The sequence below is a fragment of the Scyliorhinus canicula genome, chromosome 13 (genome assembly GCF_902713615.1).
Source record: "Scyliorhinus canicula chromosome 13, sScyCan1.1, whole genome shotgun sequence".
NCBI lineage: Eukaryota > Metazoa > Chordata > Chondrichthyes > Carcharhiniformes > Scyliorhinidae > Scyliorhinus > Scyliorhinus canicula.
Window position 1 is genome coordinate 91,902,512 of NC_052158.1, and position 25,137 is coordinate 91,927,648.

General features: G+C 43.2%; 1 protein-coding gene across 1 annotated transcript in view; it reads left to right on the forward strand.

The window, feature by feature from the left end:
- Positions 1-25,137, forward strand: part of rsrc1 (arginine/serine-rich coiled-coil 1) — a 527,841-nt gene that overhangs the window by 183,191 nt on the left and 319,513 nt on the right. The gene's annotated exons all lie outside the window — the stretch shown is intronic.

Genomic DNA, 25,137 nt, shown 5'->3' on the forward strand with positions numbered 1-25,137 from the left:
AGGCCTTTTCACCCTGTAAAAAAATGAGGGACTTGGATTTCTATACTGACTATCACTAGATTGCCTTCAGCCCCACATTCTTCCAAGATATTTCCTCCTCCAGTTCTGGCTTCTTGAACAGCCCTGATTTTAATTGTTCCAACATTGGTGGCCATGTGGTCTGGCATCAAATGTTGCTTTATAACGCTCCTGGGATGGGAACCGATGCAAAGATTCAGAGGGAGAATCAAGGACAAAAACAAAAGACAGAAAGGGGAATAAGAAAAGTGATAGGTAGAGAAGCCAGAGGCCAGATTCAAACCGGGCCAAGGTAAAAAATATTGGAAGCGGCACAAGTAAAGCTGAAAAGTCAAGCTTGAAAGACGCAGTGCATTTCCAATAAAGCAAATTAACTAATCGCACAAATAGATGTAAACGGATATGATTTAATCAGGATTATGGAGACATGGCTGCAGGTTGACCAGGGATGGAAACTGAACATTTGGGGGTATTCAGTATTTAGGAAGGGTAGAGAAAAAGAAAAAGGCGGTGGGGTTGCATTGAAGGTTAAAAAGGAAATTAACGCAATAGTGAGGAAGGATATTAGCTCGAACAATGTGAAATCAGTATGGGTTGAGCTGAGAAACACCAAGGGGCAAAAAATGTTAGTGGCCATTGTACCCAAACTGTAGAGTGGTAATGTTGGGAATGGCATTAAACAGGAAATTAGAGACGCATGCGATAAAGGAATATCTGTAATTATGGATGACTTTAATCTGTATATAGATTAGGCAAATCAAATTAACCACAATACCATAGAGGAGGAATTCCTAAAGTGCATACAGGATGGTTTTCTGGGCCAATATGTTGAGGAACTAACTTGAGAGGAGGCTATCCTAGACTGGGTACGATGTAATGACAATGGAATAATTGGCAATCTAGTTGTGAAAGACCCCTTGGAGATATGCAACCATAATATGATAGAATTTTTCATCAAGGTGGAAAGTGACGCAGATATTCCGAGATTGGGCCCGAAATCTTAGTAAAGGAAACTATGATATTATGAGGCACGAATATCCAAGATCGATTGGAAATATTTATTGAAGGCAATGACAAACATTCAGGGAGTCCATGGGGCAATGCAACAATTGTTTATTTGTGTCTGGCACAAAAGTCAAACAGGAAAGGTGGCCAATCCATGCCTTACAAGGAATATTAAAGATAGTATTTGATCCAGGAAAAAGCATACAAATGGGCCAAGACAAATAGGTCTGAGGATTGGGAACAGTTTAGAATTAAGCAAAGAAGGACCAAGGGATTGATTGATTGATTTGATTGATTGAGAAGGGGAAAATATAGTACAAGAGTAAGCTTGCAGGGGACATAAAAACTGACTGATTAGTATAGATACGTGAAAAGAAAAAGATTGGTGAAGACAAATGTAGGTCCCTTATAGTTAGAAACAAGGGAATTTATAATAGGGGAACAAAGAAATGGCTGAGAAACTGAATACATATTTTGGTTCCATCTTCACAAATGAGGACACAAATAAGATACCAGAAATGTTGGGGAACGCAGGGTTTAGTGAAGGGAGGAACTAAAAGAAATCAGTATTAGTAGAGGAATGGTGTTGGGGAAATTGATGGGATTAAAGGCTGAAAAATCATCAGAGCCTGGTAATCATCCCAGAATCTGGAGTGGCTCTTGAAATAGTGGATGCATCGGTGGTTCTCTTTCAAGATTCTGTGCATTCTGGAACAGTTCCTTCAGATTGGAGAATAGCTAATGTAATTCCACTATTTCAAAAAGGAGGTGAAGAGAAAATGGGGAATTACAGACCACTAAGCCTGATTTTGGTAATGGGGAAAATTCCTGAATCCATTATCAAATGATTTTATAGCAGAGCACCTGGAAAACAACCATGTTGACGTTCCCCAATCAGTTTATCTTTTCCAAGCACCCACTTGATAATGGATACAAGCAATTTCCCATCAATTGAAGTGTAAGTCATTGGCTCATGATTTTATTCACCTTGAACTTTTACTCTTTTTTTTAAACAATGATAAAATAATACTGTCAGCTTCTTTTCAGACCGTGAAAGTTTTCAAAAAACAGCAATGGCGATATGGCACTAGACCGTGGGCAGTTTCTGTCAATATGTGGAGTTCTATGTTTTCATAAGTGTGAATGAGTTTTACAAATAAAAATCAGAGAATCCAGGCACCTCTCATCTTATCAGCCAGCATTAGTGGGCAGTGTGGTAACACAGTGGTTAGCACTGTTGCTTCACAGCTCCAGGGTCCCAGGTTCGATTCCCGGCTTGGGTGACTGTGTGGAGTCTGCACGTTCTCCCAAAGTCTGCGTGTGTTTCCTCCCACAGTCCAAAAATGTGCAGGTTAGGTGGATTGGCCATGCTAAATTGCTCTTAGTGTTCAAAAAGGTTAGGTGGGGTTATGGGGTTACGGTGCAGGTGTGGGCTTAAGTGGGGTGCTCTTTCCGGAAGCCGGTGCGGACTCGATGGGCAGAATCGCTTCCTGCACGGTAAATTCTATGATTCTAAAACAGTGATAGGATTGGACAGAGCCAGCGTGGATTTATGAAGGGGCAATCATGCTTGACAAATCTACTGGAATTCTTTGAGGATGTAACTGGTAGTGTTGACGAGGGGGAGTCAGTGGATGTGGTTTATTTGGACTTTCAGAAGGCTTTCAACGAAGCCCCACATAAGAGATGAGCATGTAAGATCAAAGCGTATGGAACTGGGGGCAGTGTTTTGAGCTGGATAGAAAACTGGTTGGAAGACAGAAACAAAGTGTAGAAATTAACAAGTGTTTTTCCAATTGGCAAGCAGTGACTAGTGGGACTGTGCAGGAATAGATGGTGGAATCTCAGCTATTCACTATATATTAATGATTTAGATGGGGAAACAAAATGTCATATCTCCACATTTGGGTAGGATGGTGAGCCGTGAGGAAGATGCAGAGATCCTTCAGTGTGAGTTGGACAAATTGAGTGAGTGGACAAATGGATGGCAGATGCAGTATAATTTGGATAAATGCGAGGTTATCCACTTTGGTAATAGAAAAGGAAGGCAGACTATTATCTGAATGTCCATAAATTAGGAGTGGGGAATGTGCAACGAAACCTGGGTGTCCTTGTACACCAGTACACCAGTCACTGAAGGTAAGCATGCAGGTGCAGCTGGTGGTAAAGAAGGCAAATGGTATGTTAATCTTCATAGCGAGAGGATTCAAGTAAAGGAGCAAGTAAAGATGTCTTGCTACAATTATTTAAGGTCTTGGTGAGGCTCCATTTGGAATATCGTGTACAGTTTTGGTCTCCTTATCTGAGGAAGGATGTTCTTGCTCTCGGGGGAGTGCACCGAAGGTTTACCAGACTGATTCCTGAGGTGGCAGGACGGACGTATGAGAAGATTTGAGTTGGTTATGATTGTATTTGCTGCAGTTCAGAAGAATGAGGGGGGGGGGGGGGGAGAGATAGTAGAAACCTATAAAATTCTAACAGGGTGAGACAGGGTAATGCAAGAAATATGTCTCCGATAGTGGGGTGTCTAGAACCTGGGGTTTGAGGAAACGGGATGGATCATTTGGGACAGAGATGAGGGTGGCACTGCTGCCTCACAGTGACAGGGACCCGGGTTCAATTCCGACCTTGGGTGACTGTCTGTGTGGAGTTTGCACTTTCTCCCAAGCCTGGGTGGGTTTTCACCGGATGTTCCGGTTTCCTCCCAGAGTCCAAAGATATGCAGATTAGGTGGGTTATGGGGATAGGGCGTGGAAGTGAGCCTGGGTAGTGTGCTCTTACAGAGTGTTGGTGCAGACTCGATGGGCCGAATGGCCGCCTCCTGTGGCATTCTATGGTTCTATGGTTCTAAAACTCTTCACCCAGGGTGTGGTGAGCCTGTGGAATCCATTACTACAAAGCAGTTGAGGCCAAAACATTATATGTTTTCAAGAAGCAGTTAGATATAGCACTTGGGGCAAAGGGGTTCAAAGGATATGGGGGGGGGGGGGGGGGGAAGGCGGCATCATCAGGCTATTGATTTGGGCGATCATAGTGAATGGCAGAGCAGGCTTGAACTCCTGCTTGTATGTTCTATGTTTCTATCAGAAGTGCCTTGAGCATTTTATTGTGCTCAAAGTGCTACACCTATGCAAATTGGTGGATGGTTTCTCACCATGTGCAGAGTTAAGGTCTCTACAGCTACCCTTTAAAGTACAGGGTAGCACGTTAGCATAGTGGTTAGCTCAATTGCTTCACAGCTCCAGGGTCCCAGGTTCGATTCCCACCTTGGGTCACTGTATGTGCAGAGTCTGCACGTTCTCCCCATGTGTGCCTGGTTTCCTCCGGGTGCTCCGGTTTCCTCCCACAGTCCAAAAGTGTGCAGGTTCGGTGGATTAGCCATGATAAATTGCCCTTAGTGTTGGGTGGGGTGACTGGGTTATGGGAAGAGGGTGGAGGTGTGGGCTTAGGTCGGGGGCCTTTCCAAGAGCCGGTGCAGAATCGATGGGCCGAATGGCCTCCTTCTGCACTGTAAATGCTATGATTCCTCATGCAATGCTAATATCTGAGCTGCTGGCTGTCATGTGGGATTGAATGACCGTGTTTCATCCTCACTGTGTTCCTACTTTTCAACCTTTTTCTCTTGTGTCAGTGTCAGACCAGGTTGTCGTTCTTGATGATCTGACTGGGGAAGACACAAGTGGAATTGTGACAAGGGAAGGTTGGGGGGGGGGGGGGGAAAGGAAATGGGATGCGAAAATTTGAGGTGCATGCTTAAAATATCTGCAGCTTCTAAATCAGAATTGACTGCAAAAGTAGGGGAATGTGGGCTGTCTAAAAGAGGATTCGGTTTGAGCATTTAGAGGGACAGTAGCATCATGGTTATGTTACTTGACTAATAATGAAGAAGCCGGACAGAAGATCCAGAAATGTAAATTAAAATCCCACCACGGCAGGCAAGAAATTTAAATCAAATTAATTAAATAAATCTGGAATAGAATGAAAACAAGTGTTCTTAATAGTAATCCTGAAATTATCATAAAAATTAATCTGGTTCATGAACATCTTTTCGAGAACAAAATTGCTGTCTGTGCCTGGTCTTGCCGACATGTAAAGACCCAGGGGAATATGGTTGATTCTTAAGTACCTTTTAAAGTTGGCCACAGTGTGGCTGATAAACAGATGCCCACCCAGGGTTCATTAGGTTGGCTCCCAACATAGCAGAGAATTCACATGACACTGGTAAAAACCCATTGGTTCTGGGAAGAGGCCTTTAATTAAGAGATGTTGAAAAGAAGACCCAGAGGTCGGAGCCACCGTCTAGAATAGCGAACAAAAAGAGGACCCAGAGACAGTAACCACCGCCTAGAAGAGCGGGCGAGTAGAGGATCCAGAGGGAATAACCAACACCTGGAAGAGTGGTGGAAAAAAGGAGCTGGAGGCAGTAATCGCCACCTAGAAGAGCTATCCAGTCCAGCCTATGGGTCCAGAGCAGCTGTGCTCTGAGAGGAATCAAAGTATAACATCAGAGGAAAACCAAAGTGATTGGTTGGTGAAAAGAGCGGCATGGTGGTGTAGTGGTTAATACTTCTGTCTCATGGCGTGGAGGACCTGGGTTTGATCCCGACTCCGGGTCACTGTCCGTGCGGAATTTGCACATTCTGCCCGTCTCTGCGTGGGTCTCGCCCCCCCACAAACCAAAGATATGCTGGGTAGGTGGATTGGTCACGTTAAATTGCCCCTTAATTCCAAAATAAATAATTGGGTGCTCTAAATTTTTTTAAAATGTGATTGTTTGGTGAATATTTTGATTGTTTATCTTAAAAACTCATAATTTATTCATAATTTTAAGGTTTTTATTAGTTATATGGAGTACTAACAGTGGAAGCTATTGGGAGTATCAGTGTCTATTAACTATAAATTGATTTACACATAATAAAGATAGCAGGGCAGATGATGCATTGCAACTGCAGAATGTTGGAGTTCCTGGACACGGATGACCACTGGAAAATAGGCCAACAATAAATGTCTGCAGCTTAAGGAGCTTCGGCTTGCAGTCATTGAGCTGGAGTCTGAGCTGCAGACGCTGCAATGCAAAAGCGAGGGGGAAAGCTACCTGGTCAGATTGAACCGGGAGGTACTCTCACCCCCATTGATAGGGTCATCTGATTTGTTCAGAGACAGGAGGCTGTGACTGTGAGTCAGGCAGGTCTGTGGGATAGATGGTAGACATGGAGGAGCCTCAGCCCTTGCAGTTGTACAATTTGAGGTTCTTGTAGCCTGTATGGATCAAAGTGATGGCTTCAGGGTGGTTGAGTAAACTGACCATGGCACCATGTTATAGGAAGCCGTTCAAGCAGGAGGGTTAACAGGAATGTGGTGGTAGTTGGGGACAGTATAGTCAGGAAGATGGACGCAGATCTCTTGCCGAGAGCGAGAGTCCAGACAGCTGTGTTGACCTGAAGCCAGGTTTCAGGACATCTTCTCTGGGCTGAAGAGGACCTGACAGTGGTGGTGGCGGGTGTGCAGGTTTGTGGTCCATGTAGATACCAATGACATACCGGGAACTGAGGGCTAAATTAAAAACCAGAACCTCAAAGCTAGGAATCACTGGATTTCTACCTGAGCCACAAATGAATCAGATTAGACGGTCAAATACGACTCAAAGATTGATGTGGGAGAATGGGTTTCTATTCATTGTTGCTCTGGGGAAAGTAAGAGTTGTCTATTAGGATGGATTCACCTGAAACATGCTGTTTTCTGGTATATCATCTATCTACAGCAGTAAGAGAGCGCTCTTAACTAAATAGTAGGGACAAGGGGCAAGTTTAGAAAGATGTGATAAATAGAGATTAGGCTAATAAGCCAGGTAGCAATAAGGGAAATTATGACCATTGCTTGGCAGGGAGGGACAGAGTGTACAAACCTAGGAGTACAGATAAGGCTACGGTTACAAAAATAGTAAAAACAAAAGAACTGCAGGCTCTGTGTTTGAATGCACGTAGCATTTGCAATAAAATTGATATATTAACAGTACAAACTAAATAAATATTTATGGTCTGATAACCGTTACAGATGCATTGCTGCAGTATGACGAAGACGAGTACTTGAATATTCAAATATACATGATATTTAGAAAGGGCAGGAAGCTAGGAAAAGGTGGAGGGGTAGCTCTGTTAATTAAGTAAGACATTGTTACAATAGAGATGCCTTAGTTCTGGAGATCAACATATAGAATCAGTTTGGGTAGAGGTAAAAAAAAGGCAAGAAGTAATTTATGGGAGTGGTTTATGCCCCCCCCCCCCCCCCCCCCCCCCCCCCCCCCCCCCCTCCCGGAACAGTAACTATAATGTAGAAAGGGGGTATATTAGAAAAAATAATGAGGCATGTGAGAAAGGTACAGCGGTAATTGTGAATGATTTTAATCTACATATACATTAAACAAATCAGATTTGCAAAGCTAGATTGGATCATGAGTTTGTAGTGTTTTGGAACAGTTTCTGAGAGCGGCACGTTTTAGCATCAACTTGAGAGCATGCTATAGCAGATCGAGTAATGTGCAATGAGTCAGGATGAATGAATGACCTCATAATGAAGATATCTCAAGGTAGCAGTGATCATAATATTTCACATTCAGTTTGAGGGAGAGGAGAGTGGATCTTAGACTTGCATTTCAAACTTAAGTAAGGGCAATTATGTGGGCATACAAACAGCTGGTTAATGTGAACTGGGTGATTAGGTTAAGGGATAGATCAGTAGAGCTGCAATGACAGACATTTAAGGAGATATTTCCGAATCCTGAAAAGATTTATTTCAGTAGGGCGTACATGGCACAGTGGTTAGCACTGGGACTACGGCACTGAGGACCCGGGTTCGAATCCTGGCCCTGGGTCACCCTCCTTGTGGAGTTTGCACATTCTCTCCGTGTCTGCGTGGGTTTCGTCCCCACAATCCAAAGTTGTGCAGGTTAGGTGGATTGGCCACACTAAATTGCCCCTTAATTGGAAAAAGAAATAATTGGGTGCTCTAAATTTTTTTTTTTAATCTTTAAAGTTCTACTCTAAAGTTAATGTGCCGGGCTTGACCTCATTACTGCTGCTTCTGGTCGGAAGACTATATACAATCTAATTTCCTTCTCAATTAACAGGCTGCAGCAGATGCCATTCTCAAAAATGCCAGTAGCGGCCGTTGTAGACTTCCTTCGTTATTGGAAACACCGCGAGTAATCGCTCCGCAATCCTTCCCACACCTGCCCGTGACCCACACGTGGGTTGTGATGCGCACTTTGAAAAACTCTGCTCCAGAGGGTATTATGTTTCTTGTTTTGTTCTCCAAGATAGCCAAAGATGTAATGTTGACAAAGAACGTAATACTATATGTTTAAATCAAAACTAATTTATTTTACACTACTTGATTTGGTTCGCACACTCTCCTGAGTAACAGTTAGCAAATAATAGTACTGAATCTGTGATACATAATCTCTCTAATATATAAACTACACTCTAACTCGACTTCACACTATCCTTCTACATCGACTTGTCCATCAGCGTCTCCCAGCATGCCTAGAGACGCAGCCTTTTCTAAGACTACTCAGCGATGTCATCTAGTGTCGATTTACATGAACATTATCTTGTTCACCCTTTACTCTCCTTAGACTATATACTGTATATCATTACAGAGGCTACAAATAACTTCATAGATATAATTTGTGAGTCAGGCAGTGAAAGGGAGGGAGGAACTTCAAACAATTACAATCACCAGGAAAAGGGTACTGAGAAAATTATTGGAACTAAAAGCTGGCAAGTCCTTAGGTCCTGATGGATTCATGCTAGGATCCGAAAATAAGTGGCTGTCGAGATGGTGCATTGGTTTTAATTGTTCAAAATTCCCTAGATTCTGGAAAGATTCCATCATATTGGAAAATAGAAAATATGACCCCTCTATTCTAGAAAGGAAGGAGACAGAAAGCAGGAAACTATTAGGGCGGCTCAATTGCACAGTGGTTAGCACTGTTGCTTCACAGCACCAGGGATCCGGGTTCGATTCCCGGCTTAGGTCACTGTCTGTGTGGAGTCTGCACGTTCTCCCCATGTCTGCGTGGGTTTCCTCCGGGTGCTCTGGTTTCCTCCCACGGTCCAAAAATGTGGGGGTTAGGTGGATTCGTCAAGCTAAATTGCCCTGTAGTGTCCAAAAGTTAGGTGGGGTTGCTGAGTTATGGGGATAGGGTGGAGGTGTGGATTTATGTAGGGTGGTCTTTCAGGGGCTAGTGGAGGCGCGAAGGGTCAAATGGCCTCCTTCTGCACTGTAAATTCCATGATTTCTGTGACCAGTTAGTTTAGCAACTGTTGTAAGGAAATTGTTGGAATCTATTATTAAGGTTATAGGTACTTGAAAATCTGCAATCAAGGAGAATCAACATGGTTTTGTGAAAGGCAAACCATATTTGACTAATCTATTGGAGTTCTTTGAGGAAGTAATAAGCAACATGGATAAAGGGGAATCTGCAGATGTGCTATACTTAGATTTCCAGAAGGCATTTGTCAAGGCACCACATCAAAGGTTACTATGCAAAGTGAGTGATCCTGGTGTAAGGGATAACATATTAGCATGGATAGAGGATTAGCTAGCTAACAAGAAGCAGAGATTAGGGATAAATTTTGGATTGTTAACATGTGATAAGTGGAGTGCCACAGGATTCAGTGCTGGGGACCCACTATTTCCATTTTATCATGAATTTGCTGATGACATAAAGTATTGTGAAGAGGTCAGGATTCTGCAAAAGGATAAATGTTAAGTGGGTGGGCAAAAATTTGACTAAGTGGAGTATGATGCGGAACATGCAAAATTGTCCACTTTGGCATGAAGAAGTGAAAAGTACTATATCATATAAAGCTAGTATGCAGGCATGGCAAGTGATTTGGAAGGCAAGTGAAATGTTGTTGCTTCTTGAAAGGGGAATGGAATATAAAAGTAAGGATGTTTTGCTGCAGTTGTGCAAGGCATTTGTGAGACTACATCGACAGTACTGTATACAGTTTTTGCCTCCTTATTTATGAAAGAATATAAACAGTTTAGAAGTTTATAGCATTCAACTGCTACCTGGGATGGTGTGTGTTATCATACCAGGAAAGGATGGACAGATTGGGCCTGTATACATTGGAGGTTAGAAGATTGAGAGGCAATCTTATTGAAACATATTAAGACTTTCGGGGGACTTGACCGAGTGGATGCTGAAAGGATGCTTCCTCGTGTGGGAAAGACTAGAACTAAGAGACACCGTTTAAAAATAATGGATGTTCCATTTAAAATCAACAGGGTGCTGAGTCTTTGGAATGGGAGGCACGGTAGCACAGTGGTTAGTACAGTTGCTTCACAGTGCCAGGTTCCCAGGTTTGATTCCTGGCTTGGATCACTGTCCATGTAGAATCTGCACGTTTCTCCCTGTGTCTGCGTGGGTTTCCTTCGGGTGCTTTGATTTCCTCCCACAAGCCTCGAAAGACGGGCTGTTAGATAATTTGGACATTCTGAATTCTCCCTCCGTGAACCCGAACAAGCGCCGGAATTTGGTGACTTGGGACTTTTCACAGTAACTTCATTGCAGTGTTAATGTAAGCCTACTTGTAACAATAAATATTATAAAAATAAACTTCACCAGAGAGCAATGGAGGCAAGGTCAATTAAAACTTTAAGTTAGAGGTAGATAGATTCTAGACTAACAAGGAAGTCAAAATTATTTGGAGTAGGTGGGATTTCAGGTAGGAATGTAGTTGGGGGAGGGCGGGGGGTGGTGCCAGCAGATGTAGGGAATTGGGAGGGTATTCAGAATGAGGAATGAGTTGGCGCAGAGTTGGGAGGGTAGTCAGGGGAGTTGTTAGGGTAGGCGTAGTCAGGTGGTTTGTGGGCAAGTGGAATTTGGGGGATCTACCATGAATCCACGGGCATCAGTAGTACAGTTACCCAGAAGTTAGAACTGATTTTAATTCTTACAATCTTTCCTGGGCAACTATTCTGCTAATATTTCTATTAGCAATATTAATGGAAACCATCGCAAAGTCTCAACTTTAAATCAGCGTTTTGGAGGGTTCCACACACCGGTTAATTGCCCAATGGAAGGTTAAACTTCCAGAACAATTCTTGTGCAATCCTTGCTTCGTGACTTCCAAGAGGTCCTCCAACACATCTTCTGGGATATGATCTCTGGAGAATGGAAAGTCTGGGAATATGTTTATGAGCAGAAGACAGTTGAAATTTAATGTAGACAAGTGTAAAAGCTCAGATGCATTGGGAAAATGTGATGTTCATACTCTTGAAATAGCTAGGATAAAATTGAGATAGACTTGAGAACCTTATCAGTCCTCCCAAATCCAATGCACCATCGCAGCAGTGAATAAATCTATCCAATATTCAACTACGTAACCAAAAAGATAGAAGAATATAAATCAGAGAAAGTCAACACTCACCTTAAATACTGCATTCGTTTTAGTTTGTAGAGAGACATGGAGACAATCAAGCACTAAGTGCAGGGAAAACTCACGAGACTGCTCCCGAATATCAAGGATATGAGTTATCAGGGAGACTGGAGAAAACTGCACTTTTCAACCTGAAAAGCCTTAGAGTTGATTGGAAATAGCTAGTTGAAGAATAGTTGAAGAAATTGGAACGGTAAAGCTGTATTATTGCTTAAAATAAATTTTCAAAAGTGGAAAGTGGGTACAGTTCAGTCTTATAAAAGGTAAATTGAAATGATATTGTGAAGCTCTTCTTCAGACACAGTGGCCAAGCCATGAAATGGTCTTCTTGATGGGAGAATGCAGACATAATCCTTGGAATTGTTTGAGAGACAAAAATTGGCAAAATTGACTTAGTCACAGATAACAATCTTGTGAAAACCAAAGTCATTGCTTTTGCCATCTTTGGTAAACTCCTCCTTCACCAGCAACTTCCACCCTTCTAAACCACTCACTGAAGTTGAACTCTCCTGTCACAAGCAGTGACATTTTGCCTGTTTAGGAGTTGAGCTTCAAATTCCATATTCTGCCCAATACCAAAGTGGCTTTTCTCAACATTCACAGTACTGTACACCTCCACTGCTATAGAACATAGAACATGCAGTGCAGAAGGTGGCCATTCAGCCCTATCCGTGTAACCCAATAACCCCTCCTAACCTTTTTGGTCACTGAGGGCAATTTATCATGGCCAATCCACCTAACCTGCATGTCTTTGGACTGTGGGAGGAAACTGGAGCATCCGGAGGAAACCCACGCAGACACGGTGAGAACGTGAAGACTTAGCACAGACAGTGACCCAGCAGGAAATCGAACCTGGGATCCTGGTGCTGTGAAGCCATAGTGCTAGCCACTTGTGCTGTCGTGCTGCCTATCTCAACCCTTTTACCATTGAAACCCTTAACTACGGTTTTTAATCTAATTTCTTTCTCACTGACGTGCCATCTTTCGAAGCTCCAACTTGTCCAAAGCTCAGTCATCTATATATGTTCTTGCACAAGTCTTGCTCACCGATCTTTAATTCCCTCAACAACCTCAACTCATCCTATCCCCCAAATCCCATGTGGCCATAGGTCCCTTCACATGCTCCTTTGGCCTCTGGCACTACCCTGTGTGTATTTATCCCCTTCCTCTCCTCACTCCTACCCCATTTCACCGTTGGCGATAAAGGCCATCAGCTATCATATTGATTATCTTTTAATACCTCTCCACCTCTCCACGTATTTTCATATTTGAAAGTAAGGATTTTGGGGAGGCTTGAAATCAACCTGACAGTCACCCCTCTTAACCTATCCCATAATGTCTCAGCATCTGTGCCTCTGTATTCATTTCTGAAAAACTTCAAGAACCTTTTCAGTTTTCATACAGATGTGTATATATACAGATGTTGCAATAAAAGTCTTCTGGGATTGACCTGCAATTGATCTCAACAGTGAAGTTTTGATACGAACCTGTTACAAGGTGCACTCCATGTTACTTGAGAATTTAGTCCTGTGTTCTTCTTTCCGTATGTGTAAGCATTGGGCAGGGTTAGTAGGAGGACAGGATTGTGCACGCCTGTTTTTCAGCTTTTGGTTTTTGCACTGCATGTTCTACTTGATGCCCAAAGTCACTTACTGCTCCAATAAGTGGACCTCCAGTGACAGTGAGTGTACCATTACCGATCAAATATCGAGGTAAAAAATTGTGAAACCTAGAGATCAAACAGAGAGCCCTTCTCACTATATGTTGGCTTACTGGAATGTATCACATGATGAACATTGCCTTGGTATACAGAATTTGTAAGCATCCTCTCAGGCTAAGAATGAAACCAACAAACTTGTTATTTACTGTAAAACGAGTAAACTACCACCACTGTTCAATGCAAAACAGTGCATATTATCATAATAATTAAGTTAATTATCCTTTTCAAAATAACAAAAGCACATCTCACTGCTTGTTCCCTGGTGCGTTGATGATTGAAATTGGAATTCCATTTTTTTACATGATAGCTCACCATCACAAAGATCTGAAACAGTTTCCTTATGAAGTACAGGCTGATTTTGGGGCAAATTTGCCAAAACAAGTGTCATTCCAATTCTTTGGAAGATGAGCTGAATAAAATCCATTCATGAATTGCTGCATTTCCTGCAAAAAAAAATAGGTGGTTAACCATTCCTTGACAACATTATCAGATGGCATAGGGTATTTGATCTACAGTCATTATCCATCTAGCCATCAAACAAGTTGTCCTTGCTTGAATTCATATTAGCGTATTAAAGCCATCTTTCACTTCACAGAAGCTAAGACCCAGCTATATATTAATTGGGGCCTTTGCTAAAATCAAAACATGCAGCGATAACGCACAGAAATGACAATTAACCCTGTGAGTGCTGCTTTTATAAGGGAAATGAAATCATTCCCGTGCAGTCTAGGATATACTTCACATAGCTCCTGCTCACACTGCAGTATCCGAGGTATTGTCAGCACAAATGTAATTGCTAACGTCGTTGAACTGACAGTGCAATAGCTGTGGGAACCTCATCAACTCCAATTCAGACTTTTTAAAGAGGGGAAAGATGGAGATTGGAGGATGCCTGTCAGCTGCAGAATTATACCCCAGCCAAAAGTCACTGTCTTCAGAAGAGGAAGGGAGAAAGTTAGGGGAACAAGACGAGTTGACTTCAATAAGTACATGGTCACTGGTCATGATGCTCCTTGGCAGCAAAAATAGGAACCTTTATTTAATAAAACTGCCCTAGAGTTGCTCGGTATATTGACAGGTACAAAAGACTGATTTTAAGACTTTGAACTTGTCTTGGGCTCCCACAATATTTATACATTACTAAAGTTTCATTTTTGGTGGTTTATGACATCATCTGAACCCCTCAACGACATTATTGTTTTGTAACCATTCTAGAGTATCCATTATTCTTTATTTAATTATATTGTAGTGACTTACTGACATTCTGCTTGGCTGCTGTATATTATTTTTAGGATATTGAAGTGCTTGCTGTGTCCATTTTTATGTGATCTTGAAATAATACTCTATAGACTAATAAAAGCAAAATAATGTATTTGTGAAAGTGATGCTTCTTAAATGGGCTGCCGGTTCTGCTTTTTTTGTTTTGACAAGGTATCAGCTCATGCACAATGGTCGATGTTTCAGTTTTTCCTGTTTTGGGGAAGTGTCTTGTAATTCAAATAAATACACTGAATGTTTAATTTTTTTGTTTCATGTTTGACATTGTTAAATGATTTACAGCAGTTGCACTTCAAAGCATAATGAATAAATAATTCAGATTTCACTTTTTTTGCTAAGTGACAAAGGACTGAGTGAATCTTACTTTGAGGACAGCTCGTCATATAAAAATATAAAATGAAAATGAGATTTGTGGTAGGCTGCTTACTACTACTTACTGCTTTGCCGTAGGAGTTGAACCAGACTAATACAAATTTGTTCTAATGGCAATTGATGTCGCCTGTGAACATATTAAAAGGGAGATTTTTACTGGAATGGTTCGGAAAAACAGGTTGAAAACATGGCAGAAATGGAGAAGAAAAGCTTATCTCCCAATTCCACCGATGCCATTTTCATTAGGGCCCTGTTGGGTGATGAAGGGTGCCATTAGGTTGCTCTCAAACCTTGAACACCAACCCCCCTGCCCGTGCAGCCTTGCCTGGATTAGCCTCTGGATCACCTAACCTTGAAGTACACCTTACTACAGTGATTTTCAAATTGTTTTTCCCGGGACCCACGTTTGCTAACTGACCGACCCTTGGGACCCACGCCGGTTGACCTTTGGGTTCCACGCCAGTCGACCTTTGGGACCCACGTCATGCTTGCTTACTCAGTCTATCCTGAGTCAAGGCAGCGTTTGGGATACTTAAGTTTTCTTGTGTCCGGCAGGGAAGGGAAAGAAAATCATTTACTATTCCTGTTCTTAATCGTTATCAAGTAGGCATTGAATTTATTTCAGCATTGAGTGAGGACAGGATCTGATATGCCTGTGATGTCCTCCCATCTTCCACAATACATCAGCTACTTACATTTATGCATCAGCTCTTTATTGTTCTTGAAGTTGTACTTGTCTAAAAGCAAGAAAAAAAACCTAACACTGCACTTCAAAATTTTGATTTATTTACTGACCCGGGACTTTAGATTTGCTCGAGATGGGTGGACAACCTGAAAAAATAAAAGACTGCCTCTCCCAACTTTTAGTTTATCTACATTCACGTACAGGATACTTGCAGATACTTTGAGAATCAGCATATTGCTCATATTTCTTTCAGATTTCTAACTCCTTTTCACTTACTTCTAAATGACATTTTGATGAAGACTTTAAGCTCCTAACTTGCTCTCCTTTTCCTCCACAACAGCTCTGTCCAAAAGCTGTCCACCTTGCATAACACCATGAGTCTGCAGCCTGTCAGATCCCAGAAAGCAGGCGATCACACAAAAAGCACCTGGGAGGGTGCTCCAGACTCTCCTTCATTGCACATGGAAAAGCAGACACGTTTGCAACTCTCGGCTTGACTCATAGCATGCAAGTACTATGACATTTAAACGCAGTGCACGCCAACTGTCAAATATAAATAAAGACTGAATTGACATTGTAGGCAGGGTTTTCCCTGCAGGCTTCAGAATGCTGCCATTGGGAAACGCAGTGGTAGCGGCTGATGGGAAGACCATGACCCTTCTGACACTCGCCCGTGGGTCACGACCCGCACTTTTGAAAAACCTTGCCTTCGAAGAGATGAATCCCAAACCGGCTTAGCCATGTGTGCAAGTGAGTGGGCTGATTTAATTGGCAGAGATCTAATCAGGTTTACTTTGTATTTAATGAAAAGGCTCTGTAAGGTTGCGAAACTCACATGCAGAGTCGGCCTCAATTTCGCAGCACATGTTTTGGGTTAGACTCACCTTATATGTTGGTGCATGGTATCAAGCAGGCAGTATTGACCATGTTGCTAAGAAGATTCATGGAAGATTAAGACACAACAGCACAGTGTGGATTGAGCATGGTGACTAACAGAAATGGGCCCTCCTGCAAAAAGAATAAATCACTAAGCTGGCAGAGGTTGTAGGTACTAATGACATAGGCAGGAAGAGTGTTGAGGTCCTACAGAAGGAGTTCAAGGAGTTGGGCAGTAAGTTAGGAAGCAGGATCTCTAGGGTTGCAATCTCAGGATTACACCCTGTGCCACGTGTCAGTGAGGCCAAAATTAGGAGGATGGTGCAGCTAAACATATGGCTAAACCAGTGATGTTGGAGGGAGGGTTTCAAATTTCTGGACCATTGGGATCTCTTCCGGGGCATGTGCGACCTGTACAAGAAGGACGGGTTGTATCTAAACTTGAGGGGCTCCAATATCCTGGCTGGGAGGTTTGCTAGTGTCACTCGGGAAGATTTAAATTAATATGGTTGGGGGGGGGGGCAGATGTTCTTGCCTTTGCCTCGCTGATGTTTCGGAGGCAAGTCCTGCTGGGGTGGAGGTTGACAACTCTGCCCAATGTCTTGGCATGGCTAGGGGATTTATTGGCGTTTCTATACCTGGAGAAGAGGTCGGGTTAGGTTAATAGGCGTGGGGGGGGTTGTTGCTGGGGGGTGGCAATGTGCTTTGGCTTGTTTTCTTGAATTGTTTTTCTTGTTTTGTTTTATTATTTCTATATTTGTATTTTATAAATTGAAAAAGGTGAACAAAAATATATTTTTAAAAATTGAATCTGAAAGCGACACGGTGGCTCAAAAGTGGGATCCTTGCGATGATGCCAAACTCAAAATGACTTGGGATGAAGTTGATAAACTCTTTGTGTTGGATGCTAAGAAGATGCGTGAAAGATTAAGACACCCACACAGTGGACTGTGCATGGTGACTGACTAACAGAAATGGATCCTCTTGCAAAAAGAATGCCGCATGAAGCTGGTATTTGTGAACTCATAAAATTTGGCAGCGACGAGTTCAGCGCAAGTAAAAAATCTGATGTGAGAATGGCAGATTTTAAAATAGAATTATTGTGGTTCAAACTATCTTTGTAGAATTATTTCATGAAATAACATACGTTAATTGATTTGAATTAGTGGTTTTTTTTCGCATTTCAAAATGGCTACTACCTATTCCGCCATTACTGGGTCACATTTTATGCTTGGTGTATAAGAACATAAGAACTCAGAACAGGAGTTGGCATCTGGCTACTCGAATCTCCTCAGCCATTCAATAAGATCATGGCTGATCTTTTTGTTTTTTTCAGCTCCACTTACCCGCCAGCTCACCATAACCCTTCATTCCTTTACTGTTCAAAAAACTATCTGTCTTTGCCTTAAAAACATCCAACGAGGTGGATTCAACTGCTTCACTGGGTGGAGAATTCCATAGATTTACAATCCTTTGGGTGAGGAAGTTCCTCCTCAACTCAATCCTCAATCTGCTCCCCCTTTTTTGAGGCTATGCCCCCTAGTTCTAGTTTCACCCGTCAGTGGAAACAACCTCCCTGCTTCGATCTTGATGATTTCCTTCAGAATTTTATACGTTTCTATCAGATCCCGCCTTATTCTTCGAAATTCCAATGAGTATAGTCCCAGTCTCCTTATAAGCCAATCCTTTTAAGTCCGGAATCAACCCAGTGAATCTCCTCTGTACCCCCTCCAGTATCAGTATATCCTTTCTCAAGTAAGGAGACCAAAACTGTACACCCTACATCCTCCAGGTGTGGCCTCACCAGCACCCTATATAGCTGCAACATAACCTCCCTGTTTTGAAACTACATCCCTCTAGCAATGAAAGTCAAAATTCCATTTGCCTTCTTAGTTATCTGCTGCACCTGCAAACTATCTTTTTGCGATTCATGCACAAGGACACCTTGTGCGCAGCAACATGCTGCAATTTTTTACCATTTAAATAAGATCTATTTTGCTGTTTTTCCTACGGAAATGGATGACCTCACATTTACCAACATTGTACTCTATCTGCCAGACCCTTGCCCACTCACTTAAACTATCTATATCCCTCGGCAGATTTGTGGTCCTCTGCATACATTACTCTGCACTCATATTTTAATAATAATGTTTATTAGTGTCACAAGTAGGCTTACATTAACACTGCAATGACATTACTGTGAAAATCCCCTAGTCGCCACATTCTGACGTCTGTTCGGGTACACTGAGAGTGAACTCAGAATGTCCAATTCACCTAACAAGCATGTCTTTCGGGATTTGTGGGAGGAAACCGGAGCATCCGGAGGAAACCCACGCAGGCAGGGGGAGAATGTGAAGACTCCGTGTAGACAATGACTCAGGCCGGGAATCGAACCCAGGTCCCTGAGTATCATCTGCGAACTTTGACACATTACACTTGGCCCCCAACTCCAAATCATCTATGTACATTGTAAACAATTGCGGCCCCAAAACTGATCCCTGAGGCACACCATTAGCCACTGATTGCCAACAAGAAAAACACCCATTTATCCCCACTCTTTGCTTTCTGTTAGTTAGCCAATCCTTTATCCATGCTAATACATTACCTGTAACGCTGTGCACCCTTATCTTATGCAACAGCTTTTTGTGCGGCACCTTGTTGAATGCCTTCTGGAAATCTGATACACTTTATCCACCGGTTCCCCATTGTGCATCACACTCGTAATCTCCTCAACAAATTCTAATTAATTAGTTCAACGTGACCTGCCTTCCATGAACCCATGCTGTGTCTGCCCAATGGGACAATTTCTATTCAGAATGTCTCGCTATTTCTTCCTTGATGATAGATTCAAGCACTTTCTGCACTCCAGAAGTTAAGTTAACCGGCCTATAGTTTGACTACCTCCTAATTTAGACAGTGGCGTCATTGTTAACCCCCGTATAAGTTGACCCCAATTTTTGAAGGATTTCTTTTTTAAGCTTCAAAGATCTTTTTCCATGCTGCAATCTATGGTACCTGCCCTCTGTAGTGTCAGGCCATTTGGTTATATCAAACTGCTTGGGATGGGCAAAAAATGCTGTCTGTACAAATAAGACAGGCATTATGTTTTTTTACTTCTCATTGACGAGTTTTTAACTTGTAATTAATTATCACAAATAATTAATTTCCTTACCTTGCACATGAATCAGAAAGTTTATATGTTCTACGATTATTGTTACGTTTTAATTAGTTATTTGTAGAGATTTTTGCTGGTGAATAAACGATTGCAAAGCACTTGGCAATTAATCAAATTTTGAAGATGGCACATGATGTGTGATGTAAGGTTAATTGAAATAGCAAATATTAAAACTTTAACTATGTGCATGTTTGAAGAATGATGTTAGTCATGTCACCATTCATGCTGAGCAACTATAACTGACTTCACCCATTTAAAGGACAAGCCTCTTATTGTTAGGCTAATATTCAGCACAGTGGAAAAAAACTAATGGTCAGAGAAGAACTGTGCATTGCACCAATTCTGAAGGTAGAGTTAACTGGCTGAGCAAAACAGTAATTTTCTTCTCTGGCAAGGAATAGGGATTTTCGAGATAAGACACATTTCTTGTCAAGAAATTTTATTTTTATGTATGCAGTACTGATTCAAATGGAAATGAGAATATTGGTTTTAATTAAAATTGCAACTGAGAATAAATTGATCATGAAATAATTGGCAAATGCAAAATGTCCTCCAGCATGTCTGCAGAGCTAAAGTTAGTGATTACTTGCCATTTGTCAGTCCATTTAAAGTCTTCTGAAAGTGTTGTGTAAATAAAAATGCCTCCTATTTGTTTGATTTATTGCCTCATTGACCTATTTACATAACAATGACCAAAGAATAGCTAATTTAATAGCAGCTAGCCTGTTTCCTTATTCTCCAGGCAACTGGAATTGGAATTTCTCTGTATTCTTGCCCTATTTGGTGATTATACCAGATTTGTGAATGGAGTCAGAATAGTCCATTTGAAGCAGATTACTTCTGAATCAGGTTTTTGAGTCAAATAATGAAGTGTATCATGTAATGCAGACTCACTGATGGCTGTCTTTTATCTCTTTTGCCAATATTTAATTTCTACAACATCTATTTCTTATACACCACTATTAGCATATAAAATAGAGGATTTGTTTCCACTGATTCAGATTGCATACTTGCCAGTCTCTGCCGTGAACTGCTGTGTCAATACTAACACTGCAATGGAAACCATGTGTAGTCCTCTTCCATGAGTTAAAACCATTATTCTGTTTCAATCTATATGTTAAAAAAAGCAAAGTATTCAGCTCCAAAATCAGTAACGGTACTATAAATGAGTTTCTGAAGCAGACAGAAAAATAAGTCACCAGAGTTGGACCTGCATAACCATCCTTTGAAGTATTTGCTAATAGTTCATGTTTTTTTTAAAGCAGCTCTTAGGCAGCCCCTCAGGGTCACATATGACTTGCTGCCACACTAAAAATGAGTTCACAGGTGACTGAGGTGTCTAATGTGTGGACTACAGTCTCTGTCACAGGTGGGGCAGCTGGCAGTTGAAGTAGTGGGTGTGTGGGGCGCCTGGTATCGACACATTCCTTTCACTGTCAATGCTTGTCTTCAGCATACATACTCTCGGTGATGAAACTCGGTGTTCAACTCCTTACCGGATACTTTTTCTCCACTTCAGGCGATCTTGGGTCAGGAATTCCCAGGTGTTGGTGGGAATGTTACATTTTTCCAAGGAGGCTTTGAGGATGTCCTTGAAGCGTTTCCTCTCCCCTCCTGTGGCTCGCTTGCTGCGTTGAAGGTCCGTGTAGAGGGTGTGTTTCGTGTCAGACATACAGATGATGTGCCCCATGCAGCAGAGCTGATCAAGCATGATCAATGCTTTGATGCTGGAGTTGTTGCCTGAGTGAGAAAACTGATATTGGTGCGCTATCCTGCCAATGGATTTGCCAGACCTTGTAGAGTCAGTGCTGGTGGTACTTCTTCTGTACGTTGTGCACTTCTTTCCGCCATATAAGAGGACGGATATCACAACTGCTCTGGCAACCATGAGCTTGGTGCTGGGTCTGAAGTCATGGTTTTCAAATACTCTCGTCCTCAAGCGGCTGGAGGCTATGCTGGCACACCGTCAGCGATGTTGAACCTCATCGTCGATGTTACCCTGGTTGACAGTACCCTTCCAAGGTCTGGAAAGTGGTCTACGTTGTCCAAGGCCTATTCGTAGATTATGACAACCAGAAGAGGTGGGGAAGTGCTGTGAGGCAGATAGTAGAGGATCTTTGTGTTATGGATGTTTAGTGTAAGGCCCATGCTGTCATATGTCTTGATGAAAGTGTTGGCAATGGCGTGGAGCTCGGCCCTCTGATGTGCGCAGGTGCAAGCATTATCTGTGTACTTTAGTTCAGTGACCAGAGGACAGGACAATCTTGGATCTGGCCTGCAGGTGGCCAAAGTACAACAGATTCCTGTTTGTTCTGGAGTTTAGCTCCACTTCAGTGAGAAGCTTACTGTGGGTGAGAAGAAGCATTACTGCAAGGAAGATGTGGTGGAAGTTGTGGAAGGCGGGGGGGGGGGGGGGGGGGGGTGTGTATGTGAGTATGATGAGAAGGCCAGTAGGATGCTAGAACACCAGCTAAGGAAAAGGGAGGTGGCCAGGGAGATAGGAAGAGTGAAGGACAGAGGGCGGGAACATAGTCTTGGACCCAGTGGGGATGAATGGGGCTTTCAAGGAGTTTTATAGTCGGCTCTATAAGTCGGAGCCCCCAGCTGGGGTGGAGGGGATGAGACAGTTTTTGGAAGGAGTGAGGTTTCCGAAGGTGGAGGAAGGGTTGGTGGAGGGGCAGGGATCCCCGATTGGGATTGTATGAGTAGTAGAGGAATCGGAGGCGATGCTGTCGGGTAAGGCCCCAGGACCGGACTGCTACCCAGTGAAATTCTGCAAGACGTTTTCTGGGGTGCTGGGCCCACCACTGGTGAGAGCATTTGATGAGGCAAGGGAGCGGGGTTTTCTTCCCCCTACAATGTCACAGGCTTCGGTCTCATTGATGCTGAAGTGGGAGAAGGACCCAGTGGGTCATACAGACTAATCTCCCTACTGAATGTCGATGCCAAATTGCTGGCCAAAATTCTGGCCTTGAGGATAGATGTATTCTGGGGGTGACAGGGGAAGACCGGTTTGGGTTTGTTAAAGACAGGCAGCTAACAGCTAATGTTAGAAGGCTCCTGAATGTGATTGGGGAGGGAGGTGGAGGTGGTGGTCGCTATAGGCACGGAGAAGGCCTTTGATCGGGTGGAATGGAATTATTTGTGGGAGGTCCTGGGATGGTTTGGGTTTGGGCAGGCCTTTATTGACTGGGTTTTGTTGCTGTACCAGGTACTGGTGGCGAGTGTGCGGATGATCCGGGTGAGTTTGGACTACTTTAGACTACACTGGGGCACAAGGCAAGGATGTCCCCTCTCCCGATTGGTGTTTGCCTTGGCTATAGAGTCATTGCCAATGGCGCTGAGAGCGTCAAAGGACTGGAAGGGGCTAGTCCGGGGGGAGGGGTGTGGAACACAGAGTCTCGTTATATGCAGATGACCTATTCCTATATATTTCTGACCGGTGTGGGGGGATGGGGTTGATTAGGTGGATCTTAGGGGAATTTGGCTGGTTCTCGGGGTACAAATTGAATGTGGGTAAAAGCGACGTTTTTGTGATCCAGGTGAGGGGCCAGGAGAGGAGACTGGGGGAGTTGCCGTTTAAAGTGGTGGGAGGGAATTTTCGCTACTTGGGTGTTAAGGTGACTGGTTGGGAGCAGCTACATGAATTAAATCTGGGCCGTTTAGTTGAACAAATGAAGGACGACTTTCGGAGATGGGACATGCTCCCGTTGTCACTGGCCGGGAGGGTACAGACTGTAAAGATGACGGTTCTCCTAAGATTTTTGTTTGTTTTCCAGTGCCTCCCCATTTTTATACCAACGGCCTTTTTAAAGTGGGTGAATAAGGTGATGTCTGGGTTTGTGTGCGCAGGTGAAACCCCGCGGGTAAAGAAAATGCTGTTGGAGTTGGGGCGGGGTCGGTGTGGAAGCGGGTGGAGGCGGCCCCATGTAAGGGCGCAGGTTTGGGGACATTGGTAATGGCTCCTCTGCCGTTCTCGCCGGCCCGGTACTCCACAAGCCCGGTGTTAGTGGCGGCACTGAGAGTTTGGGGGCAGTGGCGGAAGCATGTTGGATTGGAGGGAGCGTCGGTGTGGGCCTCAATTTGTGGTAATCACCAGTTTGTTCCGGAGCGGATGGATGGGGGTTTTGGAGCTGGCAGAGAGCAGGTATTGAGAGGCTGGGGGATCTGTTTAAGGAGCGGAGCTTTCCCTGTTTGGAGGATCTGGAAGTGGAGTTTAAATTTACGGCAGCGAATGGGTTTTGATATCTGCAGATATAGGGACTTTGTGCGAAGGCAGGTTTTGACCTTTCCACTTCTACCGCCGCAGGGGATACAGGACAAGGCAGTTTCTAGAACAGGGGTGCTGGAGGGGAAGGTATCGGAAATCTATGAAGAACTTATGGAGTGGGAAGAAACCCAGATAGGTGAGATAAAACGCAAATGGGAAGATGTGTTGGCAAAGGAGTTGGAGGCGGGTAGGTGGGAGGATTCTCTGAGCAGAGTCAACACGTCCTCATCATGTGCCAGGCGCAGCCTGATACAATTCAAGGTGGTCCACCGGGCACACATGACGGTGGCCCGGATGAGCAGGTTTTTTGGGGTAGAGGACAGGTGTTTGAGGTGTGCAGGAGGGCCCGCAATTCATGTCCACATGTTTTGGGCATGCCCGATGCTTAGGGGATTCTGGCAGAGATTTGTGGATGTCATGTCCACGGTAGTAAAACAAGTTTGGCACCTAGTTCAGAGGTGACGATCTTTGGAGTGTCAGAAGATCTGGGAGTCCAGGGGGCAAGAGAGCCTGCGTTTTGGCCTTTGCCTCCTTGGTGGCCCAGAGACGAATATTACTAGCGTGGAGGAACTCAAAGCCCCCAAAATAAGGGGTATGGGTTAGCAGCATAGCTGGGTTTTTCAGGCTTGAGAAAATTAGAAAATCAAATTCGGCCTGAGAGGATCAACATTAGGGTTCGTTCGGAGGTGGGAGCTATTTATCGACTTCTTCGGAAAAAAACTAAACTGTTAGCAGATACAATAAGGATGGGGGGGGGGGGGGGGGGGTAGGGGGGAATCAGGCTATTTTCTGTCTAGATTAGGCGGGAACCGTGGGAGATGGATGGGATGTGTTACGCACTGAACAATGTTTACATTTATATTTGTATCTTTTATTGTTGTAAAACAATAAATGCCTTAATAAAATGTCTGTAAGAAAAATGATTCTACCAATTGCAGCCATTTTCTCTAGAGCTGTGATTTGCCATATGCAAACTTCACACCTAGGATTTTATAGCATAAATGGAAAATTATTGAGGAAACTTGGAAGCTGTCACCAGTTTTTCAGTATGAACTACCAAAACAAGGTAACATTTTTCTAGGTAACTTTGCTTGAATAGTAGAGATATTGGGTGGGATTTAATGGCTGCATTGCACTTAAGCGAGAGCACGATGAGGCCATTAAATCGCAGGAGAGACCAGAATCAGAACCATGTTGGGCGCCGATCTGTTTGCGATCTATCTGGGCCGCTAACTGTTGGCAAAATCAGGTCTCCGTCTTAGCATGGTGGGAAACCAAAAATCAGCACTT